The sequence below is a fragment of the Microtus oregoni genome, unplaced genomic scaffold, assembly GCF_018167655.1.
Source record: "Microtus oregoni isolate MIOR12 unplaced genomic scaffold, Mior012 000057F_ref0000458, whole genome shotgun sequence".
NCBI classification, from domain to species: Eukaryota; Metazoa; Chordata; class Mammalia; order Rodentia; family Cricetidae; genus Microtus; species Microtus oregoni.
In genome coordinates this window covers 7,757,158-7,777,749 of record NW_024543833.1, presented here as the reverse complement: position 1 = coordinate 7,777,749, position 20,592 = coordinate 7,757,158, and the positions used below count along the sequence as shown (strand labels likewise).

The following is a 20,592-nucleotide window of genomic DNA, read 5'->3' as shown; positions in this document are numbered from 1 at the left end:
AAACACGAAGGAAACCTAGGTCACTATGAAAAGATCAGATCTACAAATTATAGGACTAGAGGAAGAAGAAACAAAAGTTAAATGCACAGAAAATATTTTCAACAAAACCATGAAGAAAAACTTCTCCAACCTAAACGAGATATCTATCAAGGTATAAGAAGCATATAGAACATCATATAGGCAAGACCAGAAAAGAAATTGCCTACAGCACATTATTAAAAAAATAAATGTACAGAACAAAGAAAGAATTTTAAAAGCTGAAAAGGAAAAAGACCAAGTAACACATAAAGGTAGTTCCATTAGAACAGCAGTTTTCAACCTGTGGGTCATGACCCTTTGACAGGCGTCACCTAAGACCACAGGAAAACACAGATATTTACATTATGATTTATGACAGCAGCAAAAAATTGCAGTTTTGAAGTAGTGGGGGGGCACCAGAGCATGAGAAACTGTATTAAGTTTGCAGCATTAGGCAAGTTGAAAACCACTGCATTAGAATAATACGTGACTTCTCAATGGAGATTCTAAAAGAAAGAAGGTGTTGTGGGAATTCATTCAGCCAATAGCCTTTTGGGTACTGGCCCATTAGGACGTGATCTGAGGTAGTACATGTGGACTGATAAGTGCAGAGCTTGCTCTCTCTCTTGGCTGGTGGTCTGGATTCTGTTCGTTCACAGCTCCCAGTGTCCACAGAGCAGAGGAACACAGCAGTTTTCTTATTATGAATGTTCCCCAAATAAACACTTGTTGTCCTCTAGTCCAGGTGCTCACAGACCTCGTGAACTGCGCCTACAAGACCTGGACAAATGTACTACGAACCTGAAGAGATCACAGATCAGTCAGCCTGGCTAGACTATTATATCCAGCAAAACTATCAATCACAAATGATGAAGAAAGAAATTTGGTTTACATGATAAAACCAAATTTAAGCAGTATCTATTTAAAATCTAGCTCTACAAATGGCACTAAAAGGAAAACTTTAGTCTGAAGAGTTTAACCACATTCAAGAAAACAAAGGAATAACTAATCCTAGACCAGTAAATCAAAAGAGGGGAGAAAACTCACATCATAATAAAATAACAGGAATTAAACAAACCTTAGCTCATTGGTATCGTTCAACAAAAATGACCTCAATTCTCTAATAAAAAGACAGAGACTAACACTGAATAAAAAGATAGCATTTGTCTTCTACATTCAATAAAAATACCTTAACATCAAGGAGAGACATCATCTCAGGGTAAAAGTATGGAAAAAGATATTTTCCAAGTAAATAGACCCAAGAAGCAGACCAGAACCAATCAAAAGAGGTAGGGAAGGACACTACATACTACATCAAAGGAAAAATCCACCAAGAAGATACTGCAATTCTAAACATTAAGGCACCCAATAAAGTGGCCAAACTCATAAAAGAAATGCTGCCATAGTTAAAAATCACACATGGCCTTCATACAGTGATAGTGGGTGACTTAAATACCTCACTCTCAACAATATACAAGTCATTCGGATAAAAGCTAAATGGAGAAATGCTGGGATTAAATTAATACCATAAACCCAATGAACCTAGCAGATATTTACATAACACTGCACTCAAACACAAAAGAATTTAACAACTTCTCAACAGTTCATGGAACACTCTCCAGAACAGATCATATACTTGGACACAATACAAGTCTCAACAGATATAAGAAGTTGAAATATCTTGCATCCTATCTGACCATCATGAATTAAAGCTGGACATCAACAATAGTAGAAACAATAAAAAGTATACAAATTCATAGAAATACTATTGAATATTAAATAAGTTAAGACAGAAATAAAGAAATTGAAAACATTCTGGAATTGAATGAAAATGAATACAAAATATACCCAAACCTATGGGACACAATGAAGGGTGTCCTAAGAGACAAGTTCTAGCACTGGGTGCCTACATAAAAAACTGGAGTGATCTCATATTAATAACTTAACAGCATACATGAGAGCTACAAAACAAAAAGAAATAACACTAAAGAGTAAATAGCAGGAAATATTCAAACAGCTGAAATCAATAAAATAAAACAAAAACAGAAATAATTATTGAAAGGAAGAGTTGGTTCTTTGAGAAAAATCAATAATATTGGTGAAGCCATATTAACTAAAAGATGAACAGAGAAGATCCAAAAAATAAAATTAGAGCTGTAAAGGGGGACACCACAATAGAAACCAAGGAAATTCAGAGATCTTAAAGTACATACTTTAAAAATCTGTACCCAACCAAACTGGAAAACCTAAAATAAATGAATACATTTCTTGACATATAAAACCTACGAAAGTCAAACTAAAATCAGACCCATAATCCCCAGTGAAGTAGCAGTAATTAAGAACTTTCCAACAAAAGAAAGCTCAGGGTCTAATGGAGTCAGCACAGAATTAAGACCTTCAAAGAATAATTAACACCAATACTACTCAAATTATCCTATAAAATAGAAACTAAAGGAACATTGCCTAATTCTTTTTATGAGCCCACAATTACCCTAATAACTAAACGACACAAAGATTCAATGAAGAAAACTACAGAACGATATATGAAAACAGATGGAAAAATTACTAATAAAATATTTGCTAACCAAATCCAAGAACATATCAAAACAATTATGTACAATGATCAAAAAGGCTTCATTCCAGAGGTTCAGGAATGGTTCAACACATGTAAATCAATAAACATAAAACATCACATAAAAAGACTGAAAGACAAAAATTATACAATCATCTTGGTAGATACAGAAAAGACTTTAAACAAAATTCAACATTCCTTTATGAAAAAATCTTGAAGCCATTATCATTCTAAATCAGTGAATCTCAACCTGTGGATTGATTGGATACTTACATTACAATTCATAACAGCTGCAAAATTACAGTTATGAAGTAACAATGAAATAATTTTACGGTTGGTGGGTCACCACAACATGAAGCACTGTATTAAAGGAACACAGCACTAGGAAGATTGAAAACCACTGAGCAAAACAGATAGAAACGCAAAGCAATTGTAGTAAAATCAGGAACAAGACACGGCTGTACTCTCTCCATATCTATTCCATAGAACATTCACAAAACTGAAAAAGAACAAAGGGATATACATAGGAAAGAAAGTCAAAAGTATTTTCATTTGCAAATGATATGATTTTATACATAAATGACCCTTAAAACTCTACCAGGAGAATTCTACAGCTAAGAAACACTTCCAGCAAAGTAGCAGAATATAAAATTAACACATTAAATCAGTAGCCTCCCCATTTACAAATGAGAGACTAAGAAAGAAACAGCAAATAATACTTTCACAATAACCTCAAGCAACAACAAAACAGATAACTCTAACCAAGCAACTGAAAGACTTGAATAATAAAAACTAAGATGTTTCTACATCTGAGAAACAAATATTCTGGCACAGATGGCTCTTTTGGGAGGTCTTGCTATGGAGCACTTGATTGCGGTTTGTGGGGATATTGGCTGCATGCTATTTGGAGACAGAATGGATCCACTGCTTCCTAAACTTGGAGAGATGAGTGTGACTCTCACTCGTACCTCTGCCATGAGGACCGAGGGGAAGGAGCCAACTGCCATGCACCAGTGCCACTCACTAAGCTGAGCAGTAGACAGATTTGTCTCATGTGATCAAAAAACAATACAGATACATAATAAGGGCAGATTCAGACAAAAAGAAACCTCTAAATGGGTCACTGTGTTAAAAAAATATGTAGGTTTGGGAGAGAGGAAAAAGAATAAAAACAGACATAGATTAATAGAATAATTTAAAGATAATAAAATGAGGTCTCTGAAAAAGAAATAGAGTAAGAAAAATTATAATAAGCCAAATACACAGAGAGTCTGGACTATGTATATTATTTTGTTTTCTCTGAATTTTCTGACTATTAATAAACTAACTGCTGAGAGACATTTGATTGTGGGGACTGCTAAGTTAAATCAATCTATATATTTTAAAGTATCTTGACTTCAAAATTTGGGCCTAAGGATATGTTGCTTTGGGAAAGAGGCTTTGCCTTTGTTTCCACAGAAGATGAGAAGTTGTGAATTCCTTCCAGGTTAATATGGTTTGGTCAAGGAAGACCTCCTTGAAAGGTCTCTAATGGGAATGATGGCCCAGGCGATTCAACATCCATAACAGTGTCAAAGATGCTGGCTGAGATGGACAAGTCACACAAAATACTCCAGTCAGGACTTGACCATAATCCTGAATTTCCTCAGGGTATCCCAAAGATGACTAGTGCCCCACATCAGCAGGAAGTAGTCTAGAGAAATATGCCTGCATTTGCCCAAAATGGATGATGGATGTTTGTCTTTGTTTAGGGGGTTGATTATAAATTGTTATTGGTCATAGTAAAACCAACCCACCAAATAAATAAATAAAAGGATGGGGGCTAAACAAAGAAGTTAAAATCAGAGATCTCTTTCTAGAAGAAGAAAGGTGAATATAGTATACTATAGATGGGGAAAAAGGTTAGATAACTGATCTACTTTAATTCAAAAAACAATCTCAAAACATTTTACATTGTTATGCATTTTAGCTTATTGATACAAATTTAAAGTTAACTTTGTTATATGTATATTTCTACTCTTGTTTAAGGTATTATGTCTATGCAGCTCATTCAAAAATATAATGTATTTTAAAAATGTAATAAAAAATACAGATTATGCTGGGCGGCGGTGGTGGTGCAGGCCTTTAATCCCAGTACTAGGGAGACAGAGGCGGGTAGATCTCTGTGAGTTCAAGGCCAGCCTGGTCTACAAGAGCTAGTTCCAGAACAGGCTCTAAAGCTACAAAGAAACCCTGTCTCGAAAAAAAAAAAATACAGATTAATGGTCATCTATAAAAAAACCCTTATGTTAGGTATGTTTTCAAGGTCATACACAGATATATATACATAGATGGTCTTCAAACACTTCAAAGACCTACGAAATATGGCATTTAAAATGTTTAATAACCTAAGGCTTTTTATGAGAGTGAGACATGCCTGCTCCTGACAGCACCACTCTACTTCAGAGACGATGATGGAGTTTGCTTTCTTCATGGCAAAAGCTAGCCATGTGGGCAAAGAAACTGCCCTTGTCTCAATTGCTGACAGTTTCTGTCCAAACTGGACCAGCAGAACACAAAAAAGGCAACTGCCAAACTTTGTCAAGACAAGGTAGAACAGTCCTTCAAAATTCCTTGCTTCACAGGAAAGTCTGTTAGACATGCTAGGCCTGTGGGCCAGAGGTGGATACCTCAATGTTACACAGGAACTTTAGGTCCCAACATCTTGAGATTCCTTTGTTAGGTAACATTTCACCCTTTTGGGGTCTTTGATGGACCTGAAGACTAGATAGTTACAGTTTTCTTTAGTTATAAGATACATAAGGTACATAACTTTGGACTCACAAAGATAGGTAATAAAGTATTTTCTCTAATTTTGCCAAATACAAATAGACTGGATATTACAACTGTAATTCTTACTTCATAACTTTGTCGTATATAATCTAAGTTAAAGTCTTCCTTTTTAATTAGACAAAAAGGGGAAATGCTGTTGTCACTTGAATTGGTTTAATAAAATGCTGATTGGCCAGTAGTCAGGCAGGAAGTTAGACAGGGTGACCAAACTAAAAATGATGGAAGGAGAAGGGCAGAGTAAGGAAGGAGTCACCAGCCAGACACAGGGGAAACAGGAGATGAATGTGTCATGCTAATAAAGGTACTAACATGTGGTAGAGCATAAATAAGGAATATGGGCCAACTTAAAATGTAAGCGCCAACTAGTAATAAGCCCGAGCTACTGGCTGAGCATTTATAAGTAATATTATGCCTCCGAGTTAGTTATTTTGGAAGTGGCTGCCTGGTATTTGGGAATAGTCTGGAGGAAGAGAAATATTCAACTACACTGATATGCATAAAACAAACAAACGATGACAAAAGTGCCTAGAAGAAACAAGACATAAAGCAGAATGGAACAAAATTGAAATGCTGGAAATAACGTCCTGATATCTATGGCCATCTCATTCTTAACATAGGCACCAAAAATAAACACTGGAGAGAAAAGACAGCTTTTTCAATAAATGGTAGTGGAGGGGTCTATGAGAAGATTCAAATTTGATATCCTGCTCTTATCTAATACCATCTTATACAAAAAACAACCAGAACTAGACTGGGCCATTCAAAGAGATACTAACTTTAAAGTAAGCAAATAGGATTGATTATAGCATAGTTGTCAGAGTATTTGGCTAGCAGTCATAAAACCATGGGTTTGAGACCCAGCAAGGCATAAACCACGTGTGGTGGTGCAAACTTATAATTCCATCACTTAGGAGGTAGAAGCAGGAGACCCAGAAGTTCAAGTATATCAGTTACGTAGCAAGTTCCAGGTCACTACCTTAGGTCTTATCTGAAAAACAAACAACAGACAAGCATATCTCAATGAAAAATCATCTCACTCAACTTAAAATGACTATTATTGAAACTACAAAAATAACAAGTGCTGGCTGTCAAAGATGTAGAAAAAAGAAAATTTTTATGCAGTTGGAGAGAATGTAAATTAGTATAACATCATGGAGAACAGAATGGCAGTTCCATGAGAAATTAAAAATAGATCTACCATATGACTCTGTCACTCTACTACTGGGCTTTACTGACAAAAGTGATAAAATCACTATATCATTTTGTGTGTGTGTGTATGTACGTGCATGCATGTGCACACGCGTGTGTGTATGTTGGGGGAAGGGGTAGTGTGCAAGTGAGAGCACCAATGTTTATGGAAGTACTATTTATAACAGTCAAGATGTGGAACCTAGGTACCTGTGGGAAATAAGTGGATAAAGAAATTATGGGATATAAACACACACACACACACACACTATCCAGTCATAAAGAATAAAGTCCTAACATTTGAGGCAAAACGTATGAAACTGCGGGACATATCGTTAAGTGAAAGAGGCTGGATACAGAAAGACTAACACTGTATGTTCTTTCTAATATGAAAACATTAAAAGTACAAATTTGAATGTAGAATAGTGATTACTGAGTTGGGAAAGGGTGTGGAAGAGGAATGACAGAGGGAAGTTAGATGGTGGATACCAAAATACGGACAGGAGTAAGTTCTAGTCTTCCACAGCACAGGGAAGGCAACTACAGTTTATAGTAACCAATCACTTACTTTTAAGAAATGCTGGCCAAAAAAGAAAATAAAAGGAAGGAAGGGAGTGGGGAGAGAAAGATGCTAATCACCTTGATCTGATCAGGGTATGATATGGGTACCTTCCTTTATGTTTCACAAATACTGTACTCCCTAAATCTTACAATTGCTACGTAGTTAAGAAAAAATTCAGCTTGACAAAAGTCGTCAACACTGCAGAAGGTCTGAATATTTGTGTCCCTTGCATAGGAAATGCTACCTTGAAAGGTATTAGGATATGGGTCTTAAAAGTGATTGGTCAAAAGATCAGAGACCTCAAAATTGGAATAAGCACCCTTGTAAAGGGGACCCCATAGACTTTATCAACCTTTACCATGTAGATTTAAATGGAAAAGATGGCTATCTAGGAACCATGTGCAGGACCCACCCAAATATAACTGTCTGCATCTTCATCTTGAACTTGAACTACCATCTCCAGAGAACTGTGAAAAAAATCAATTTCTATTGCTTCTAAACTATCTAGCTAATGGTATTTCATTATAGTAGTTTTAATTCACAAAGATAACATAGTCTCCTCAAGAAAATCATCTCCATAGGAGACATGAAACAAACTAGTAACTTTGAAACACCAGCATTAAAAAGCTGACAGGAGTATGTTCTGCTGGGAAAGCAGATGGTACAGAGGACTTCGACCATATAAGTCAACCTCTGGGCATTTCATCTTGGTGCTATTGGCTTTCTCTAGCTCTCCCTTTCACTGCTAAGAGTCTAGAAATGTGAACAGTCAAAATATTCAAGTCTTAATGACTTGATCATATTCTTACTCCTACTGGCAAATTTAAACTGCAGTTATAAGAAAACCTCTTTCCTTACAGAGCAACTTTAGATTCTACAGGAGCTTTTTCCCTCTTTCTTTAAGTTTTACCTTCTTAATGTTAAGATCATCAACTTTCTTTCTTCTGTGCAATTTTAACTTCTGCTGTACTTGTATATGTATTGAACATATGTGGCAATAAGAATAACTTAAGAATGCCACTTTTGGTAGCATTTTATTCACAATTTCATGATATATTCCTTATTATGCCTCTTCCTGACCAATGCTCTAATGCCATTTATCTTCAAAGCACATCTTAAACTACAATTAATACCCTATGTGTGATGTATGTATATAATCTGAATATTTCTGAAGATATAAATTAGCACAAACACATCACTGGTTCCTGAAAACAGTACTTGCGTGATGTCCTAGTTAGGGTCCTCACTACTGCTGTGATGAAACCTCATGACTAAAAGCAAGTTGGGAAGGAAAGGGTTATTTGGCTTTTATACTTCAACATCATCGTCTATAAATGAAGAAAATCAGGACAGGAATTCAAGCAGGGCTGAAACCAAGAGACAGGAACTGGTGCAGAGGCCATGGACTGCGGTGGGACAATGGTTTTGTACTTGTCACTTACACTGTATTGTTTTAATAAAACAGCTGTCATCCAGACACAGAGCAAGCAAGATGAGAATGCCTTGTTGATAAAAGATAACAAGCCACATGGCTAACACAGATAAAAATTATGGGTTTATGTAAGTTATAAGAGTTAATAAGAAACCTGAGCTAATAGGCCAACCAGGTTAGAATTAATGTAGACAGACCTCTGTGTATTTCTTTGAATTGAACGGCTGCGGGACTGGGCGGGACGGAAACTACGGTCAACAAATGGCACCAACCAATGTGGACAACTACATCCATATAAAACCTGAGAGAGCTTGGGAAGTAACTCTAGACGCAAAATAACACAGTTAAGCACAGTTTCTTGGTAGGCTCTGTTTGTTAGAGGCAAGCACATCTCATTTAAGAAAGGCTTCCTGACTCAGCTTTAGCTGCAAAAACCTCACAGCCCTTTTAAAAGGCCCCACCACAAAACACTTAAATGGTGTTTATGAGTAGCTGACAGCATGCTTCTTGGTGGTCCCAGGGACCTTGAAACTCCGTAGAGTTCTGGCAATAAACATGGCTCCTCTGGCCAGTACCTCCGCCATGAGGCTAGACTCTCAGAAAGCTAAGAAATGGGATAGGTCCAACCGTCAATGACACAGCTTTAATCTTATCTGTATCACTTAGCAAATTAAAGACTCATGTGGTTGGAAAGAGAAATATACAATTAAGATAGATTCAGATAAAAAAAACTTTAAATGGCTTACAGTGTGTTAAAAACATATGTAGGCTTGGGAGAGAAGAGAAAAAGGATAAAGTCCTTTTTTTTTAAAAAAAAAAAAAGAGACAGTAGTTGGGTATAGTGCCTCCCAGCACTTCGGAGGCAGAGGCAGGCAGATCTCTGTGAGTTCAAGGACAGCCTGATCTACAGAGTGAGTTCCAGGACAATCAAAAATATGCAGAGAAACCCTGTCTTACAAAAACAAAAATGCAAAATAAAAATAAAAGAAATAGAGTTTAAAATAAAGCCACGTAAAGATGGAAAATACACAGAGAGTCTGGATACCATATGTTATTGTGTTGTCTTTGAATTGTTTGAATGCTGAGGAAGGAGCAACAGATGCTAAATGACATTTAATTATAAATGCTGCTAGATTAACCCAACATCAATATTTTGAAAAGCCCTTACTTCAAAATTTAAGTCAAAAGATATGTTACTTTGGAGAAAAGATTTTTCATTTCTTTCCCCAGGAAATGAGAGGCTGTGGATTAATTCCAGGTTAAGAAAAATAAGGTTTGATAAAGGAAGATCCCCTGAGAAATCTCTGGTAGGAGCAGATGGCACAGATGTCTGAGTTCTACATCCAGAACAGTTTCAAGACTGCTGGCTGAGAAGATCAAGCCTCACAGAATACTCCAGTCAGGACTTGATCATAATTTTAAATCTTCTTTAGGTCCTCATAAGATTATCAGCACCCCCAACCAGCAGGAAGTAGCCTGGAAAGCTAAGCTTACATTCTCAAAAAATGGATTATGGATATTTATATTTGTTTAGAGTATTGGTTACAAGTTGTTATGGATAATGGTCTGGAAAAGAAGCTAAACAAGGAGATTAGATTCAGAGTTCTTGTTTTGGAAAGAAAAGGGGGGGGGAGAGTGCTTGGGGCAATGGTCTTGTACCCTGTCACTTGTATTGTTTTAATAAAACGTTGAGCCGGGCGGTGGTGGCGCACGCCTTTAATCCCAGCACTCGGGAGGCAGAGGCAGGCGGATCTCTGTGAGTTCGAGACCAGCCTGGTTTACAGAGCTAGTTCCAGGACAGGCTCTAAAAACCACAGAGAAACCCTGTCTCGAAAAACCAAAAAAAAAAAAAAAAACAAAAAAAAAAAAAAACGTTGATTGGCCAATAGCCAGGCAGGAAGTATAGGAGGGGCAACCGGGCAGGAAGTAGAGGTGGGACGATGAAAACAGAAGTTCTGGGAAAAGGAAAAGTAAACACTCAGTCTGCAGTCATCACTCTGCAGTCGTCACCCAGACCAAGAGGAAGCAAGATGAGACTGCCTTGCTGAGACCAAGCCATGTGGCTAACAGACAAGAATTATGGATTAATGTAAGATACAAGAGTTAGTTAATAAGAAGCCTGAGCTAATAGGCCAAACAGTTTATAATTAATGTAGACCTCTGTGTATTTCTTTGGTATTGAGTGGGACAGAAACTACTGTCAACAATGAAGAAGTGCTACTTACTGGCTTGTTCAACCTGTTTTCTTATAAGAATCCAAGACCAAGGCCGGGCGGTGGTGGTGCACGCCTTTAATCCCAGCACTCGGGAGGCAGAGGCAGGCGGATCTCTGGGAGTTCGAGGCCAGCCTGGTCTACAAGAGCTAGTTCCGGGACAGGCACCAAAGCTACAGAGAAACCCTGTCTCGAAAAACAAAACAAAAAAACAAAACAACAACAACAACAACAAAAAGAATCCAAGACCAGCAGCCTAGAAATGGTACCACCCACCGTGGACTAGGCCCTTCCCCAACAATCACTAATTACAAAAATGCCCAACAGGCTTGCCTAGAGCTGGATCTTATGGAGTCATTTCCTCAATGGAGTCCCCTCCACTCTGATGACTAGCTGTGTCAGTTGATAAACTAACCAGCAGAGGTGAGTACAACAGAGGAGCAGATGGCACGTCAGGCCAAAGCAGCAGCCCTACCACTTTCCTGTGCTGACACTCAAAGGGAATTAGGTTTGTTGCCCTTTCTCTACCTACTGCACCAGAGCCTTCTGCTGCTTTAGTTGTCAGTAGCAGCAAAGAACCACAGAACATCTAGCAAGCATCTCCTATTGCCTAGCATTACCCCCGTAAACTTCACTCTTGTAACCCATACTCTAGGGGTATGGACCAGAATGCCTTATTTTCTGTTTTACCTTTCGAGTACTTACAATATACCAAAGCAAAATAGTCAAAAATTGTCCTGTGTCTATTTACTCTAAATTAAAAACATTCATTCCTGGATGGAGAAAACATAAAAGTCTCAGACAGTTACAAGATTCATGAGGCTCCTCACTAAGATAGATTTGGGTATAATTGTTTCTTTGGTCTGTCTTCAGGTACTGCTTATGTCTCACCAGGAAAAGTCATGAAACTAAAATAAATGAATGTGTGTGGGTGTTTTATTGACCAAGCACTTAACAGTACACAGAGCTGTAACCCTTTAGCATGAAGAACAAATTTGTATAAATATGCCCACCGCCTTCAAGTAATTTCTAATTTAGTTGTGAAAAGGCAAATATTCTAAGATTTGAGAAAGACTCATCAAGTATGAGTCATACGCCTACTGGATATTAAGGAGGAAAACAAAAATAAAAACAAAAAAACCGAAGATGCGGTGAACTCTAGTGATCAGAAGATGATTACCCAGGATACATTTGAAAGGCTAACTCAGACATAATAAAGAGAAAGAAGCATGGTTATCCTAGATGCAGGCAGAAATGGCAGGTGGAATAACACAGAGAATCAATATGTAAAGATCTTTTTCAAGGTGTTATTTTTGGTTCATGGCTATAGAATTTGTCTATAGGTTCTGCAGTAAGAGCCTATGAAAGTGTCTACCTATGACAGACAGGAAGCAAAGAAAGAGGGGCATGGAGACTAGGTACAACCTTCAAAGGCTTTCTCACAATGACCTACTTTCTTACTGGAGGTTCCGACCACCTTCCCTAAACAGCACCACCTGCTGGGCATCAAGCACTCAGCACCTGAGCCCGTGGAGGGCATTTCACACTTCAACTATAACAAAGGGCAATGAGAATTAAAGCTAGCATTGCAGTGTAGAATTGCAATGTACTTATGGAATTACAGGAGACTTTGAATTTTTAGGAAACAAACTGATAATATGGATACTATGTTAAAGGCAGTACTTATATACAGAAATGGCAGAATGGGGAAAGCGAACTTGGTAGTTCTTGAAACTGCATTTTATTTGTACAGAACTGTCCTAAACAATTATCTAACCTTTGATAACCAATTATCTTTGACCTTTGAGCTTTGTACACCGGAATCTTCTGACAACAAAACAAAATGACTCTAATTTAGAATTCTATAAGCAGAATTTCTGTATTAGTGAGTATTTTATGGTACTTAATACTAAGTTGCTCAGCTCCATCTACTGGAACAGAGCTTCAGAATATGGAGAAGATTGACACCAAGCATATGGGGGTGTTTTAAGGAAAGCAAGGCTGTGTGAAGATTATTACCATGGCTCTAATACGTACATAGTTACAACATCATCTCTGGTTCAAGATCTAAAGGCCAATACCAAATCTCAAGTAGGTAAATTCCAGGTCAAATAATCACTAATAAGATCTAGTACACTTTTCTTTTTTTGGTGTGTATGAGTATGTGTGTTTGCATCTTTCTGTGGCTGAATACTTAGACAAAAGCTTCACATGAACAACTCGGAGCAGCTGTTAGTGCTTTCTGTAGCAATGGCTACGTTCTACATGCACTATGTACAAGGCAGGTGCTCTCACAGGCAGGTACTCAGCACTTGGAGTCTAACTAGTATGACTTAAGTACCCCAAAATTTCAGCTTTACTTAAAAGACAATAGTCACAGACTTCTGAAGCTACTGTAGACAGGAAAACTTCAGAGAATAACTAAAAACTAAATTAGATACTATGTTAACTGAACTACTCCACTCATCAGTGAAATGGATTCTTATCAGTTGCCTACTCAGAATACTTTTAGAAGCCCCATTTAGGTAGTTTTATTAACTTTTTCTTAGCCTCAATATTGAAATCTGATTAAAACTCCACATGGGGGTGGGGGACCTGAAAGATGGCTGCTAAAGGCACTTGCAGCTAAGCCTGATGGCCTGATTTGGTCTCTGGAAGTGTAAGGAGAGAAAGCTGCAAATTATGTTTTGACTTTCATATTTATCCACTGGCCCACATGCACATATGCAAGGGCACATATACTCGAACCCACAAAATGTGGGGAGAAGTAACAGTCGATGGGTTTTGATTCCTGTCAGCAGTTCAGAGTGGGCTTATGACAGAACAGTTTAAGGAATGGGAGGGTATTTCCTATGTATACAATGGAGACTACAGGAAGCTTGGCAGCTCTTCAGTGTCTAAGCCAACCTACCATGGGCAAGGCAGAGCTAGAGCTCTGGAACAACAAGAGTTTCCTTGCCCTTTAAACTTCGTCACTGTCTTTTTCCTTTACTGTTAGAGCCAACTTAAGTCCATTTCTGCTACCTGAAGCGGAAAGTAGTGTACTGGTGACGCCAGGTGAGCAGAGCTATCGTCTATCACTCTGACGCACTCCAAATACACAAAACTGCTATCTGCTTGGTTTTCCTCCTCACACTGCTGAACTGTTTGGGCAACATTTATGGTAGAACGTCTTTTACACATGAACTGACGAAGGAGCATTTTTGAGTAAGATTAATGCTGCCTGCTGCCTGAAATGTCAGTTTCATCAGTGCTTATTGAACTGTTTTAGCTTAGCCCAACTCTGTTGCAGATATATTGCGGAGAAAAAGCAAAATACAAAATCCTTAGAAATCTACTATCCAAAGTTTAAAAGAAAAGGTACATAGGTCAGACAAAGATCTTTTTTGAATGACAGACCAAAGAACAACAACAACAAAACATATACTAGTGAGTCTTTTGATAATACAAAGGTTAACCAATTTGTATGAAAATTAGTAGGGGCCAGTGCACTAGAATATTATATCTAAAAAATTGTTTGGTAGGTTCATGAAAAAAAAATTTAGGTAGTAGTAGAGCAAAAGAGTTACCTAAAGTAGGAATGGTATTTCAGAAGCTAGAAATCGATACGGGTTCTTGCTATATCATTCATGGTTAAGAATTATTTTGAAAAAAAAAGGGGGGGGGGAGGATCAGAATTGAAGATTTTACTTTGCCCCATATACTCTAGTGCCTTAATTTATTGACCTCTTATCTCACCCTATAACACACTTTAGCCACCCCATTTTCACTTCATACATTTCTACTGGTAATTATCAGTAGCTATACTCCACCACGAACTCCTTCATGACCACAATATCCTACATGTCTGCCACTTCTTCTAGACTGCCATTGCAAAGTCTTTCTCATATGGAGTCCCACCTTCAGTTACCTTTCTGAGGAAGGAGGAAAGCAAGGGAACGACTGTGACACGGGGGAAAGCCTGGGAGACGGAGGAGGCTACACTGCTGGGGCTTAACTGTTTTGACCACTGAGAAGGGAGGAAAAGGAGAATGATGAATGCATGCTGCCAGTCAGTTTTCCTTCTCCATTATACAGTCAAGGATCCCAGGAAGAGAATGGTCCACAGAAGACCATCCTTCCCAGCTCAATGTAATTAGGACAACCAGCTGCTGCAGAGCCAGAGCCAAAGGCCCACCTCCCAGGTGATTCTAGATCATGTCAGGCTGACAGCAAGAGCCATCATGGCTCCCTTATTAGGAATATAATTCTGGGTACAAACCTTTCATCTCTCTCTTTCTCCCTTTCTTTTCCTGGTCATTCTGATGGCAGGATTGTTTCAGCTTGTCTGACTGGATCCCTGTCCCCCTTCCTCTTTTCAGTCTACCTTTAATTGGCACTTCCTGCATTCTCTGAAAGGCTCTGGAGTTTAAGAATATTGTTTTGTTCCTAATTACCTGTTAGCATACTGTCCTAGTGGAGGGATCCATCAGCTGTAGTTGTTTCTGCAGATGCAGTCTATGTGAGAGCAGTACTGGGGATTGGGTCCCGTGTCCTGAGCACACATATGTGGACGGTTTAGCTATTGAGCTATACTGTTAGTGCACCTCAATCCTACTGTAAATCAGTTCTACTTGAATACAGAAAACTCCTCAATTTGAAAGAATAGGGATTAAAATACCTAATCATGGACTGCACCCCAGATACGTCCCAATAAGCATAAGAAACATGAAAAATCAAAGCAATGTGAGTTGATCAGAAAATAATTCATTCTACAGTAGTGAATTCCACTGCAAGAGAGGTATGTGGAATCTCAAATAACAGAATGATTGTAAGAATGTTCAATAAAGTCAAAGATGACAAAAGTAAACTGAATGATTTCAAAGAAAAATAATCAGCTGAACAAAATAAGACAATATAGGATTAGAAAGGGAAATTCAATAAAGAAATAGAAACCCTGGGGCTGGAGAGATGGCTTGTCCTGCATAAAGCCTGGAGTTCATATACCCAGAATCTACGTAAATGCTAGGTGGGCATGGTGGGCCACCTGGAATTCCAGCCTGGAAGGAAGGCAGAGAGGAGGTGCTCAGAGCAGCTGCCTAGCCAGACTCACGCAGGTGAGAGCTGGGTTTGAGTGGGACGATGCCTCAATGAAAATGGCCAAGAGTAGTTGAGGATGATTCCTACATGCTCACATAAGTGCATGCTCACTCGCACACAATGCAAACATGTATATACATAGGCATATCCAACACACACACATGCATGAAAATGAGGGAAACAGACATAAAAAATAGGAATTTTAGAAAACCTCAACACTGTCAAAAAATTCAGTGGAAATTCTCACTAATAAAACAGATCAAATGAAAGACAGAACACGGGGTCCTGGAAACAAGGTAGATGAATTAAAACAGGCAAAAAAAATAAGAACATGTGAGATCTATGGGACAACATCAAAAAGCCACGGTGAAAGGACAAGAACCAACACCCAATGATGTCCACAAGGCCACACTCACACTCAATGCACAATCACAGACATCCACAGAACACACGTAGATGCCTCCACTGAGATATTTTAAAGAAGAAAAAAACATAGCAAATATTGCTGTTTGTAGAAAAGGGAATCTTTATACACTGCTGATGAGAATGTAAAGCAATTCAGCAAATATAGAAAAAACTAAAAACAGAACTGCCATATTGGTTCAGTGATCCCACTCCTGGCAATATACACAAAAACTTCAAACCAATATACTACAAAGAGACCCCTTACGCTCATGTTTATTGCATCACTACTCACAACAGCCAGCTTTTGTAATTAGCCTAAGTGTACATTAACAGGTAAACAGTGGAGGAAATGGAACACATATACAAAATAGTTTTGTTTAGCCATAAAGAATGAGACTATGGTGGTGGCGCTGGGGAGACTGTCAGTAGGTTAAGTGTTTGCCTGCATTTGTGAAGATCTGAGCCAGGACTCATGTGAAAGCTGGGCCCAGTGGTGCCCGTCTCCAATCCCAGTGCCCCACAGTGAGATGGGAGAACACAGGAGAATCCCCAAAAGCTACTGGTACAACAAAGAGACCATGACTCCAAAGAAGGAAGGCAAGGACTGACAGTGAAGGTTGTATTCTGACTTTCATACTCCTGCCTGCACTCACGTACACACCATAAATACATCCACTGCGCAAGTGTGCGCATACATACACATATGCATACACACACACACGTATGAAATACTGTCATTTGCCTTGAAATGGTACAACTGAAGATCACTATTATTATTATTATTATTATTATTATGTAAAAAAACCCTGACCAAACAAGAAAAGTATTATTGTTTTCTCTCATATGTGGATCCTAGCTATTACAGATGAAAGCATTTACATCTGTAAATGAGTGTGTGTGACATGAAGTAGGAGTATCTTAGAAAAGGAAGGGGACAAGTAGGAGGGGAAGAAAGTAAAGGATTTAAAAACAGTAAATATGGTCAAATATATACTTATAAAGTATTTATGAAATCCATTATAATGACTTTACATATAAATATGCCTCTGCAGCTGATCTACTGGGAGCTCACCAACGCCAGCTGGACTGTGACTGAAAAAGCATGGGATAAAACTGGACTCTCTGAACATGGCGAACAATGAGGGCTGATGAGACGCCAAGGACAATGGCACGGGGTTTTGATCCTACTTCATGTGCTGGCTTTGTGGGAGCCTAACCAGTTTGGATGTTCACCTTCCTAGATATGGACAGAGGGGGGAGGACCTAGGTCTTACCACAGGGCAGGGAACCCTGACTGTTCTTTGGACTGGAGAGGGAGGGGGAGAGGAGTGGGGGGGAGGGGGAGAAGGGTGGAAGGAGGAAGAGGGAAATGGGAGGCTGGGAGGAGGTGGAAACTTGTTTTTTTTTTTTTTTTTAAATAAAGATAAAAAAAAAGAAACAACAGGTTAGGATCACTTTGAGATATCTTTGTGAAAGTTGAAAAAAATATATATATGCCTCTGCCTCCGGAGTGTTATGGTTAAAGGTGTGTACTACCACGCCCATCTAATAAAAATAATTTTTACAGTCACCCCCATAAACATTCTCAGTACAAAATCCACAGGGGTGATACATAAAACAAACAGGAAAGTTAGACACAAGCTTGAAACATTTATAACTCTAAGTTAAAATAGTGGTTGTTCTTGATAATAATCACCTTAAATTAACAGGTAACTACATCTACAAAATACCGAGATTATTTATTATTATTTATTATTATACAGATTAAATATTAGGAACTATAGCCTGAGTAGACATATTACTCATCACTCATAGATTCTATTAAATATTCCTTTCAACCCTAGAAAAATCCTTTTTAAAAGAACATTTTATTTTCTGCTTTGAAGAAATGTCAACTTTCAGCTCGGCAGACATAGTTAATCAGGAGAACTGTTACTTTTTGGAGGGACTATTTACAGAAACTAAACAAAACTCTACACTTTCTGTTCCTACAGAACAAGATCATTCTTAAGAAGTTCCAACATCTTCAAGATCATTCTTAAGATGCTCAACATCTTATCTACATGTTAGATACAATGTTTCAAACACTATATTCAATTTAAAAACAGAAACCACACATTAAAAGTGCACCTCGGAGAGATATATTCTTACCTTCTTACAAATGGTTTCAAACAAATTCTGTTGCATTTAAACATAAGATAAACACTTTCCTTCTCCGTGCTCCAGCCATTCATTAAGCAGGTACTATGTAGCAGGTGCTGTTTAAAGAACCCGAGCTAAATCACTGAGGAACATGATGGCTCCAGTCTGGGCGGAGCTCATAATCTGGCAAAGAAACACCCTTAGCCAGCTGTTTTCTCTCCAAACGTGACAACTGGAGTGTTAAAAATTGTGAAAAGAGTTTCGAAAATCTGTGTGTTGGGCAACTTTCAGTTTTGAGTGTGACCTTCTTAGGACACCCTGTCTGATTATTAGCATAGAGGTCCTGGGTCCAAATCCTGGTGTTGCCATTTCCTAGACTGACCTTGGCAAAGAAGCTTAATCCTCATCTGTAAAACAAAATAACCCTAACTACCCTACTGGGTTACACAGGAAAATGAGCAAGGAATGTGTGAAACGGCAGGAAATACGAAATTATCAGCTACTATTTCAACCCAATTTCCAGAAAACCAGACAGCACTCAGGCAAAAATGGGGATAAAGGTACCGCTTAGGACATTTTCATCTGTCACAGATAGTTCCTGCCCACTTTAATATTCCAAGAGTCCTTTCTCCAGCAAGTCATTTTATGTGCGTCAGTGTCTACAAAGAGGGTAAGTTTGCATATCTCCTTCATAACATCAACTCATTATGGGAATCGAATAAACATGGCGTCAAGAGGCTTTAAAGCCATAAAGAGAAAAATTTAATACCTGTGTGGTCGGTGTCTGCCTGAATTGCCAGCATCTGGGAGGCCTGACACACGAGGATCATAAGTTTAAGTCCAGCCTGAGCTACATAATGAAAGTCTGTCTTTAAAGTTTTTTAAAGTCAAAATTAGGCTAATTTTCTCTAAGATGACAATAGCAATTATCTGAGGGAAAACAGCAAAATAAAACAAGACTCAATTCCTGGATTCAACAACGCTTCAATGTGCAGGCAGCGAGCTGGGGCTCTAGAACCCACATTACCTTTCTTTGCATTGGTCAATACTCACGAGCGGAAATTAACTCTTAAACTGGATAATGGCAGATAGTAAAATACACAATCCCAGTTATCTGAAATAGATTTCTCATACTTGTTAAAAGGGAAGTCGTTTAAGGGTTGTAAAGGACTCACCAACCTCAGAAGGGCTAATGTCCACAAACTGCAAGTGGAAGCTATACAGTGCAAAACTTGCCGACGCCAAAGCCATGCTAATAAAATTGCCGACGACCAGCAAAACACACTTTCAAAGCTGCTTTGGAAGGATCAAATTTGCTGAAGCGCAATACAGGATACATTGCAAACCTGTGGGTTTTCCCACAACTTTGACGGAGGGATGGTGAGGCACGTTAATGTGCTGGTACCGTAAACTACCTCACTCCGCAGGACAGATTCTAACCCTGACCCTCATCTTGGGGTGAAAGCCTCTAACGGTATGCCTCTCTGGAGCGTGGGGCCCGACTACAAACAAGGCGATAAGAAATGGCCCGCCAGTCCCACAGGCGAAACTGTTGGTTATTTTGGAAAGGACACCCGGACTAGCAAGGACGGACGGAAAAGCAGGGCGTTAAGAACCACAGCGCGAGAGGGTGAAAAGCGGTGCCAGGGGGAGCGAGGTCTGCCAGGACTCCTGAAGGACCCGGGACAGGGGTGACCTCTTTCGAGCGGCTCCGGCAAGGGGGTGCTGACGACTCCCGCCTGCAGGAAGGAGGCCGCCACTCGCCGTGCGCGGCGCGCCCCGCTGCCGTCAGACCCACGCCCGCGGTGAAGGTGCCCTCCGGCCCCCTCCCGGGGCCCCACGGCCAACAGGGACCCAGGCTACCTCTCAGGATGTGGGAGGGGGGTCTCCACGGAATCCCGCCGAACGGGCCGGAAGACGCTGCCTCGCCAAGGCGACCCGGCCGAGCGTGGGGCAGGGTGCCGTGTCGCAGGACTCAGGCCAGCGCTAGGCCTCCACCGCCCTGGCCAGCCGCGCCCACTAGCAACGTGCTCCGATCCTCCGTGCCCGCTCGCAGGTCCACAGGGCACGCCGCCGCGCTAGGAACCATGGGACTCGTAGTTCCGGCGCGGAGGAAAAAACGCTCCAGGGTCTGGCTCTCCAGTTACAA

The 20,592-nt window shown here is 39.4% G+C and overlaps 1 protein-coding gene across 4 annotated transcripts in view; it reads right to left on the bottom strand.

Moving 5' to 3' along the window:
* The window catches only part of Fam210a (family with sequence similarity 210 member A), a 42,038-nt gene extending 21,549 nt beyond the window's left edge, over window positions 1-20,489 (bottom strand). For all 4 annotated transcript variants that reach the window (XM_041639143.1, XM_041639146.1, XM_041639145.1 and 1 more), the window contains exon 1: window positions 20,307-20,489. The gene's annotated coding sequence lies outside the window, so the exon portion shown is untranslated. The remainder of the gene's footprint in view (window positions 1-20,306) is intronic.
* Window positions 20,490-20,592: the final 103 nt, after the last annotated feature.